This window comes from Triturus cristatus, chromosome 11 (genome assembly GCF_964204655.1).
Source record: "Triturus cristatus chromosome 11, aTriCri1.1, whole genome shotgun sequence".
Taxonomy (NCBI): Eukaryota; Metazoa; Chordata; class Amphibia; order Caudata; family Salamandridae; genus Triturus; species Triturus cristatus.
In genome coordinates, this window is record NC_140594.1 from 762,824,493 (window position 1) to 762,835,860 (window position 11,368).

The following is an 11,368-nucleotide window of genomic DNA, read 5'->3' on the forward strand; positions in this document are numbered from 1 at the left end:
TATTAAGAACAGAACTTTGGACTATACCATTTTCCGCTGAAAGGCAATATTTCTCCCCGTGTGTTCCAATACTTGGCATGTCACACAGTTTGGTGCTTACTTTCCATCCATGTCAAAGAACAGCAGATGTTTCAGGGCGCAGGCTAATGTGCTGCATAGCTAAATACATATAAGGTCCCAAAGGCGAGACCGATTGCATTGCAAATGCTTGTTTAATGTAGGGCCCACTAGGCCACCAGGGAGTTATTTGTGGAGAGTGACCCCTTGGGCAAGGGTCACTCTCCTTTGGGGTCAATATTTATGGCTGTGTCTGCCCCCCAGGGGGCCAGATCCCCATGTTTTTTTTAAAATTGGACCCACTAGACCACCAGGGATTTTTTTGTGGGGCGTGGCCCCTTGGGCAAGGGTTGCTCCCATTTGGTGAGCAATAATTTGGCCGTTTCTGCCACCCTGAGGGGCAGATCGGCTGATTTGCTTTTTTGTAGGGCCACTAGGCCACCCGGGTTTTTTTTAATGTTGGGGAGCGCCCCTTGGACAAGGGTTGCTCCCCTTTATAGGAGGATGATTGTGGTCATTTTTGCCATCTTTGGGTGGCAGAATAGTAGTATGTTTTTAGGCCCATCTGCCCTCAAGGGGGGCAGAAGCCACTAGACACCAGGGTTTTTTATTAAATGTGTTTGGGAGTGGCCTCAGGGGCAAGGGTTGCTCAACCTTTTACTGGGGTGAATATTTTATTTATACTCTTAGGCCCACCTACCCCTTAGCTTGGCTGGTGGATTGTGTGTGGACTGGTGCATTATTTGCATATGTGATTGTAATGTTTTTTTCTCCTTTTTATCCTAGTGTAAAGCTTTTTATTCCTGTTTGCGATTTCGACAGTGGTGTTCTGCAGTTGTGCTTAGTTGCATTTTTTTGGTAAGAAAAACATTTTTGTTGTATTTTCTCCAAATGAGTATTTTTGTCATGTATGAATGAATTTTTTGTAAGTGGTGTCATAATGGCAGCTTATTTAGTTAGTGTTTTGTGCATGGAATTCTTTGCAATGTGTTTTGCATTGTTTTATGTGTAATTTTCTTTTCTCTTTTTCTTTTTTAGTGGGATATTATTGATCCATACTGTGTCTGTGTAGAGTAGGTGGTGGTGAATTTAGCTGCTTCTGGCAAGTGAGTGGTATCGTTTTGGAGTATATAGGTATTTCTGATAAAGGTGCATTTTTTAATTATTTATTTTACAGTGTTTGTTGTTGTTGACTTGTTTGACAAGTTACTTTTGTTAGTAAGCAGTATGGCTAGCCGTAGAATGACTGCTCAGCAGGTGGTTGGTATGCTTCATGAATCTTCCTCTGAACAGGATTATGAGACTGACAGTGCGTCTGAGGGAGAGGAGGGAGGGGAAGATTCAGGCAGTGAGTTTTCTCTCCACATGGAATCATCGGATGATGAAGGTACTCTCAGTGCAGATGAAGCTACTCTCAGTGCGGATGAAGTGCCTGTTTTAGAGGAGGATACTGCTGTGCCAATGGTGCAAGAGGCATCTGGATTGCAGCCTGAGGCTGCTAGGCTTCCTACTGGAAGTGCTGCTGTCTGGGTTGATCCAAACATGGTGCAGCCGGTTTTGCCTGCCTTTAGTGGTGATGCAGGGCGTTGAGTGGATTGTGAACATTTTTTGCCTATACAGTTTTTTCAGTTCTTTATGGATGATGTATTTTTGGGTGAGATTGTTGAGCAGACTAATTTGTATGCTGAACAGTTTTTGAGGGACAACAGTGACAAACTTAGGCCCCACTCTAGAGCTACCCGGTGAACTCCCACAAATTTGGAAGAGATGAAGAAGTTTTTGGGTTTTACTTTATTGATGGGTTTGATAAGGAAGCCGTCCATGGCTTCATATTGGTCTACCAGTCCCTTGATGGCAACGGCCATATTTCCTGCATTTATGACTCGTGATCGGCATTTACTTTTGCTACGGATGTTGCATTTTGTTGATAATTCTTTGGCGTTGTCACGAGATCACCCTGACTGTGACCATCTTTTTAAGATTCCGCCTGTTCTTGATCACTTTGTAGATCGATTTTCAGAGATCTATACTCCAGGGAAAGAAATATCTATTGATGAGTCTTTGGTCTTGTTCAAGAGCCGTTTGGTTTTTAGGCAGTACATCCCTAGCAAGAGGGCACGGTACGGAATTAAGCTGTATCTGTTGTCTGAGAGTAGGACAGGATATGTTTTTAATTTCCGTGTGTACACTGGTAGGGATTCCACTATTGACCCCCCTGGTTGTCCATCGACTTTTGGAGTTTCAGAGAAAATTGTGTGGGATCTTGCTTGAGGACTGTTTAACAGAGGCCACCATTTGTACCTTGATAACTTCTACACTACTGTGCAATTGTTTAAGGAATTGTTCAAAGTGGACACTTTTGCTTGTGGCACAATCCGCTCTAACCGTAAAGGTTATCCAAAAGAGCTTGTTTGCAGAAAACTTCAGAGGGGACAGTGCAGTTCCTTGCGTAGTGATGAGCTACTAGCAGTGAAATTTATGGACAGGAGGGATGTGTACATGCTGACTACCATCCATGATGAGAGTACTTCACCTGTGGCTGTTTGGGGTCAGATTTCTGAAGTGCGCAAACCTGTGTGTATTTAGACTACAATAAGCACATGGGTGGTGTTGATAGAGTAGAGCAGAGGTTGGAACCTTACACTGCTATTTGTAAGGCTTACGTTTGGTATAAGAAGTTGGCCATCCATCTCTTTAATTTAGCAACTTTCAATGCTTTTGTTGTGTTCAAGGAGTGTTCTCCTGCATCAAAGTTGACTTTTGTTCAATTTCAGCTGTTTGTGATAGGCAGCCTTGTTGTTGTGGAACAGGCAAGTGTTCCTAGAGTTGGAGTGGTGGAGGATGTGGCTTGATTGAAAGATTGCCACTTTCCTGATTATATTCCTCCCACATCCTCAAAAGAGTTTTCCACTAGGAGATGTAGAGTCTGTTGGCGATGAGGTACGCGGAAGGAGACTCGTATGTACTGCCCCGAGTGTCCTTCAAAGCCTGGGCTGTGTGTCCCTGCTTGTTTTAGAGTGTACCACACGCAAATAATTTTTGGGAGCATCCATGAGTTGTAAAGTGAACTGCCTGGTCTGTATTCTTTAAAAAATGTGATTCTTTTTCAAGGTTGGCATTAGTGCAATGTATTTAGTTTCAGATTTTGTTCATAGATTTGTATCTATTTGCAATTTGTTTGTGTTTTTTTTTGTCTCAAAAAAATCCTAAATGTGATGGCGGTGTGTGTAGGCTGGTGCTTGGCTGGTGGTGTGCGTGGACTGGCGCTTGGCTGGCGGTGTGCGTGGACTGGCGATTGGCTGGTGGTGTGTTTGGACTGGTGCTTGGCTGGTGGTGTGCCTAGACTAGTGCTTGACTGGTGGTGTGTGTGGACTGGCACTTGGCTGGTGGCATGTGTGAACTGGCGCTTGGCTGGCGGTGTGCGTGGACTGGCGCTTGACTGGTGGTGTGTGTGGACTGGCACAAAACATTTTTTGATAGGCAATTTTGATGTCGCCTCACTACGTTTTGGGCCCTTACCTGTCGCGGATACTTGGGCCTCCCACACAAGTGTGGCACCATTTTTATCGGGAGGCCTGGGGGAATGCTGGGTGGTCAGAAATTTGTGTGAGCCCGGTGATGCCACACTTTGCCACATACAAATGTGTGAAAAAAGTGATTTTTTCTGCTAAAATTGAGGTTTGCAGGGAATTCTGGGTAAAGAAACGTTGGGGGATCCACGCAAGCCATACCTCCCTGGAAGCCCCCGGGTGTCTAGTTTTCAGACATGTGTGGGTTTGGTAGGTTTCCCTAGATGGCCGCTGAGCACCGGGCCAAAAACCCAGGTGACCACCCTTACAAAACCAGGAGGTTTTGAGATCGGCAATTTTGATGACGACTCACTACATTTTGGGCCATTGCCTGTCGCGGGTACTTGGGCCTCCCACACAAGTAAGGCCCCAGTTTTATCGGGAGACCTGGGGGAACGCTGGGTGGTAGGAAATTTGTGTGAGCCCAGTGATGCCACATTTTCCCACACACAAATGTGTGAAAAAAAAGATTTTTTTCATCTAAAATTGAGGTATGCAGGGAATTCTGGGTAAATACTCGTTGGGGGATCCACGCAAGCCATACCTCCCTGGAAGCCCCCAGGTGTCTAGTTTTCAGAAATGTGTGGGTTTGGTAGGTTTCCCTAGATGGCCGCTGAGCACAGGGCCAAAAACCCAGATGACCCAACTTGCAAAACCAGGTGGTTTTCACATAGGTAATTTTGATGATGCCTCACTACGTTTTGGGCCCTTGCCTGTCACAGGTACTTGGGCCTCCCACAAAAGTGAGGCACCATTATTATTGTGAGACCTGGGGGAAACCTGGGTGGCCGGAAATTTGTGTGAGCCCGGTGATGTCACACTTTCCAACACACAAATGTGTGAAAAAAGTGATTTTTTTCAGCTAAAATGAGGTTTGCAGGGAGTTCTTGGTAAGGAAACATTGGGGGATCCACGGAAGCCATACCTCCCTGGAAGCCCCCAGGTGTCTAGTTTTCAGAAATGTGTGGGTTTGGTAGGTTTCCCCAGATGGCCGCTGAGCATGGGGCCAAAAACCCAGGTGACCCCCTTGCAAAACCAGGTGGTTTTGAGATAGGCAATTTTGATGACGCCTCACTACGTTTTGGGCCCTTGCCTGTCGTGGGTACTTGGGCCTCCCAAACAAGTGAGGCACCATTTCTATCAGGAGACCTGGGGAAATGCTGGGCGGTTGGAAATTTGTGTGAGCTCAGTGATGCCACACTTTCCCACACACAAATGTGTGAAAAAATTAATTTTTTCAGCTTAAATTGAGGTTTGCAGGGAATTCTGGGTAAGGAAACGTTGGGGGATCCACGCAAGCCATACCTTCCTGGAAGCCCCGGGGTGTCTAGTTTTCAGAAATGTGTGGGTTTGGTAGGTTTCCCTAGATGGCCGCTGAGCACAGGGCCAAAAACCCAGGTGACCCCCCTTGCAAAACCAGATGGTTTTGAGATAGGCAATTTTGAAGACGCCTCACTACGTTTTAGGCCCTTGCCTGTCTCGGGTACTTGGGCCTCCCACATAAGTGAGGCACCATTATAATAGGGAGACCTGGGGGAACGCTGGGTGGTTGAAAATTTGTGTGATCCCAGTGATGCCACACTTTCCCACACACAAATGTGTGAAAAAAGTGATTTTTGCAGTGAAAATTGAGGCTTGCAGGGAATTCTTGGTAAGAAAACATTGGGGAATCCACGCAAGCCATACCTCCCTTGAAGCCCCCGGGGGTCTAGTTTTTAGAAATGTGTGGGTTTGGTAGTTTTCCCTAGATGGCCGTGGAGCACGGGGCCAAAAACCCAGGTAACCCCCTTGCAAAACCAGGTGGTTTTGAGATAGGCAATTTTGATGACGCCTCACTATGTTTTGGGCCCTTGCCTGTCCGGGAACTTGGGCCTCCCACACAAGTGAGGCACCATTTCTATCGGGAAACCTGGGGGAACAGTGGGAGGTAGGAAATTTGTGTGAGCCCGGTGATTCCACACTTTCCCACACACAAATGTGTGAAAAAAGTGATTTTTTCAGCAAAAATTGAGGTTTGCAGGGAATTCTGGGTAAGGAAACATTGGGGGATCCACGCAGGCCATACCTCCCTGGAATCCCCCGGGTGTCTAGTTTTCAGAAATGTGTGGGTTTGGTAGGTTTCCCTAGATGGCCGCTGAGCACGGGACCAAAAACCCAGGTGACCCCCCTTGCAAAACCAGGTGGTTTTGAGATAAACAATTTTGATGACGCCTCACTACGTTTTGGGCCCTTGCCTGTCGCGGGTACTTGGGCCTCCCAAACAAGTGAGGCACCATTTTTATCAGGAGACCTAGGGGAACGCTGGGTGGTCAGAAATTTGTGTGAGCCCGGTGATGCCACACTTTCCAACACAAATGCGTGAAAAAAGTGATTTTTTTCTGCTTACATTGAGGTTTGTAGGGAATTCTTGGTAAGGAAACATTGGGGGATCTACGCAAGCCATACCTCCCTTGAAGCCCCCGGGTGTCTAGTTTTTAGAAATGTGTGGGTTTGGTAGTTTTCCCTAGATGGCCGCTGAGCACGGGGCCAAACACCCAGGTGACCCCCCTTGCAAAACCAGGCAATTTTGATGACGCCTCACTACGTTTTGGGCCCTTGCCAGTCCGGATACTTGGGCCTCCCACACAAGTGAGGCACCATTTTTATTTGGAAACGTGGGGGAACGCTGGGAGGTAGGAAATTTGTGTGAGCCCGGTGATGCCACACTTTTTCCCAGTCTAAAATGTGTGAAAAAAGTGATTTTTTCAGCTAAAATCGAGGTTTGCAGGGAATTCTGGGTAAGGAAACGTAGGGGGATCCACACAAGCCATACTTCACTGGAAGCCCCCGGAATTCTAGTTTTCAGAAATGTGTAGGTTTGGTAGGTTTCCCTAGATGGCCGCTATGCACGGGGCCAAAAACCCAGGTGAACCCTCTTGCAAAACCAGGTGGTTTTGAGATAGGAAATTTTGATGACGCCTCACTACATTTTGGGCCCTTGCCTGTCGCGGGTACTTGGGCCTCCCACACAAGTGAGGCACCATTTTTATTGGGAGACCTGGCGGAGCAATGGTGTCGCGTCGCGTCGGTCACAGTAATCACAGCGACACCAAGTAAGTTGTCGATTCTTTATTGTATGTGATGTGCAGCCAGCATGCTGCACGTCCTGCCTCGTCCCCTGCTTCCTGTGTGTGTTTCCCCCCTGACCGGAACTGGTGTCCGGTGACCTGTCCGGCACTCTGACCTCCTCCGAGGTCCTAGTGCCCTCGTGCCCCATCTCTCAGGACACTACATCTCCCCCTTTTGTCACAAAAAGTTACAGCAGTAGCATTCGTTGGTAATCAGAAATGGGACGCTTTCTTTCGCATAGTCTGTTGCAAATGTGAAATGTCGATAGATGTTATTCGTGAGATGCTGCCTCGGGTGGCAGCTCACATTTCTTCTATTAGTCTCTTTGGTCTCACAATGTCTCTCCTCGGCCTCGTCACAAGTCCTTGGCCCTCCTTTGGCCTGGCGGCTTCTTCTGTACCTGCTTCTTGGCTCTCCCTTTTTGTTGTCTCTTCGATGCCTGTCACTTGCTCTTCGTCCTTTTCTTCTTTTAGGCCTTTGAAATGGGAGCTGTTCCTTGTTATTCGTCGGCTGTCGGACTCTGCTGTTACCATTGTTCCTTTTACCTTTGTTATCGTCAGCGGGTCTTGGGCGAATGTACTGTCCGACTTCCGTTGTTGCCTCTGTCGTACCACAACAGTATCTCCTTCATGGAGGTGTGATTTGATGGCATGTCGCCTTCCGTCAGCATATTCCTTCATTTTTTTCTTGGCCGCCTCATCTTTTGCTGCCACGCTGTCGTGCCCTGGTGCTGTCAGTCCTTCTACCTGTGGCAGCCTCGTTCTGCTTGTCCTCCCTAGTACTAGCTCCGCCGGGCATTTCCCTGTAGACCCATGAGGCGTGTTTCTGTAGTCTCTCAGTATTTGGCATAGTGCTTGGCCCAGGGAAATCTGTGACAACTTCGCCCTCTGAACTGCCTTCTTGATATTTCCCATGAACCTTTCGACCATGCCATTTGCTTGCGGCCATAGTGGTGTTATCTTTCTGTGCTGTATTCCAAGGTAGGCCATGAACCTTCGAAATTCCTCTCCTGAGAACGGAGGACCATTATCCGTTTTAAGTGTCTCTGGCGAGCCCCATGCTGCAAATATGTCGTCCAGAACCGGTAATGTTGCGGCTGCTGACGTTGAGGAGACCGATCTCACAATGGGGAATCTGGAGTATTCGTCTATGATGACCAGTAGGTACGTTCCCGCGTCTAGAGGTCCATAGAAATCGGCCGCCATTGTTGTCCATACAGCCCTTGGCAGTTCCGACATCTGTAGTGGTTCTTGTCTTGCAGGTGGACCTGTCGTTTGACAGAGGTGACAGGCCGCAATAGTATCTTCTACTAGACGATCTAATCCAGGGAACCACACTTTTTCTCTCAGCAACTTCTTTGTCGCTACTATGCCTCTGTGTGACTCGTGTGCAATGTTGACCACTTGTCGTCGTAGTGAGCTTGGAATGACTATCCTGGTGCCCCGCATTACAATTCCACTGTTGGTCTCCGACAGTTCCCCGCTTATTTTCTGTAGAGCCAGCATCTCCTCCTTCTTTACTCCTGCCTTCCAAGCGCAGTTGTTATTTACGTGCCTCCACCTTTGCTGTCTCATCGTTTCTCTGGCCGCTCGAAGAGTGTCATCTTTTGCCGTTTCTCTCTCTATTTCAGTTAGAGTTACCGGTGCCGGCGTGCTTTGCTTTAACACGAAGTTCAAGTATTCCTCTGCCATTGAGGCCTTGTTTTCAGCGTGCGGCAGGGGATGTCGCAACATGTAGTCTGCTGGATTATGTTCTTTCCCTTGTTTGTGGACAATTTTGAAATCGTAATCCATTAATCGGATGCCCCAGCGCTCGATGCGGGGCGGCATCTTTGCTGCTGGGTTGCCGTAAATTGTTACTAGTGCTTGGTGGTCTGTGATGATGGTGAACGGCTTCCCGTACACAAACATGTGGTAATGCTCGCATGCCCATACCACCGCCAAGCTTTCTTTTTCCGGCTGAGAGTACGCCTTCTCAATGTCTTTCAGGCTTTTGCTGGCGTATGAGACAATCTTCCTTGGTGACTCCTTTCCCGGCAGGTGTTGTGCTAATATTGCACCTAAACCCACTGGGCTGGCATCGACCGTCAGCTCGGTGCAGAGCAGCGGGTCGAAGTATGCGAGGTGCTCCACAGTCATCACGGCCTTCCTGATCTCTTTGAACGATTCATTGCATTGTTGAGACCAGACAAATTTCTGGCCTTGTTTCGTTAGTTCTCTCAGCGGCGTGCTCACCGTGGCAAAGTCTTGTATGTATCTGGCACAGTAGCTTGCCAGGCCTAGGAATGATCTTATTTCTGCCACATCTGACGGTGGCTTTGTATTCTTCAGCGTCTCCACTTTGCTGGGATCAGGCCTCATCCCTTTTTCCGAGAATATGTGTCCGAAGAAGATCAGCTCTCTCCTCCCTAGCTCGCACTTTTCTCCATTCAGTGTTAATCCAGCCTGCTTTAGTTGTTTGCAAACTTGTCTTAGGGCACTATCATGTTCTCCATCCGATTTCCCAAACACTAGGATGTCGTCGCTGTAGTTGAAACTGTTATGTACTGGTCGTATCACCTGTCTTATTGTCTCCTGAAATATTTCGGCCGCTGACGAGATACCAAAACTGAGCCGTTTGTACCTGAATAGTCCTAGGTGGGTGGAGAATGTCGTTATGTACCTTGATTGTTGGTCCAGCTCTAGTTGGTGATACCCTTTGCACAGATCTAGCTTTGAGAATCGGCACGCCCCTGTCAACCGGCTGATCATGTCGTTCAGATGAAGTCCTGGATGACGTTCCCTCGATATTGCAGTGTTCGGTATTCTCATGTCCACACAGATCCGTATTTTGGACGTATTTTTCTTCGGGACTGCCACAATAGGTGATACCCACGGTGTCGGCCCATCTGCAGGCTCAATTATGTCTTGCTGCAGTAAGTTGTTTATTTCTTCTTCCACTTGCGGTTGTAGGTGAATTGGCACTCTCCTGTGATGCTGTGCCACTGGTCTCACTGCTTCGTTTATGTGTAGGGTAACCTGTTTGTCTTTTAGCTTCCCCAGTCCTTGCAGTATTTCTGGGTATTCTTGCAGTATGTTCTCTTTTTCTGTCATGTGATATGTCATAGCCAACAGCCCCATGACTTGTGCCGTGACGTTGCTCAGCAGGCAGGGTGCAGGGATGTCCCCTTTCAGGACGTGTATTTCTTCTTGATATGTCATGTCCTGATATGTTAATGTTTCAGTGAACTTGCCGATGTTTTCTACGGGTGTCTTTGAACCCCACGTGAACACATCTACTTTTGATGGCGATAACTTTGGCTTTGTTCTCATCTTCATGTATTCTGACATGCACATTATGTTGCATGTGGCACCACTGTCTAGCACAAATTTTGTTCTGTGGCGCCCGACGTCGATGTCTACTGTGGCCGTCTTTTTTAGTTGCTCTTTCTCCACCAGCTGGATGTGTTCCTGCTGTCTTCCTTCCTTCGGTGTGTCGGACATGAGGTATAGCCGTGCTTCTCTCCCAGCCGTCGTCTGTCCGTCCGACTCATCCGACGATCCTCTCTCTTCTGTCTCCATGTGTCTGGCATGCCTGGTGCCTGTTGTCCTTGGTCTAGCTGTTCGTCCCCTCTCATTCCTAAATTGCCGGCTCATGCAGGTGCTTGCGAAGTGGTTGTTCCCGTTGCATTTTCTGCATTTCTGGCCCATTGCTGGGCAGGTGCCAACGTGTGGGAAGTCAAGGCCGCATCTGTAACATGTGACCGCTTGTTTCCTGGGATGTTGTTGCTCCCTGTTGTCGTTCCTTTTGAAATATTCCGTCATCCGATGCGCCATCGCTGTTCCTTTTTCTTTGCCAATTTGTATCTGTTTGGCATGGTCCGTGGCCCGTGCTTCTGTGCGGGCCATCGTCAGTATTTTTTCAAGTGTCGTTGGTTCCTTTAGGATGCGTGCTCTGAACTCTACTGACAAACACCCTACGATGAGGCGCGTTCGTATTGCTTCTTCATTGTCAAACTTATCAAATTCGCAGTACGTCACCAACTTCCGCAACCTTGTCGCGAAGTCGTCCATGCTCTCTTCTGGTTGCTGGCATGCTGTGTGGAACGTGTATCTTTCGAAATCAATGTTGCGTTGGGGGTCGAATTTCTCCGTGAGGCACGCTTTCGCGCCTTTATAATCTGCCGTTTTTTCACTCGGTAGTGTCATCATTAGGTCTTCTATTTCGTCTCCCGCAAGGTTGACCAGCAAATCTAGTTGTTTGCTCTCTACGACGTCCGTTGCGCGCATGTATCGTTCAAATTGTCGTAGCCATCTCTCCCATCTGATGCCTGCTTGCGGTTCCGATATGTTGAATGGCAGTGGCCTGCGGAACACAGCTTGTGTGCTCCTTGTCTCTTCGTCACCCATATCCTTCCTTTCTGTTATTTTGCTAATTTATTTATTAGTTCCTTTTTACTTCCTTCTTGTCCCTCTGGTGCTATTTTCCTTCTTTGGCACCTTTTTCTTGTCGTTTCTCTTTTATTTAGACCTTTTTTTTGTCAATTTTCCTTTTTGCCTGACCTTAAAATGGCCTCCCGGCCTTCCTGTGCTGCTATTGGACCAAATTGCCTGACTTCAAAATGGCCGCCGCACTCTCGCGCGATTTCGCGCTGT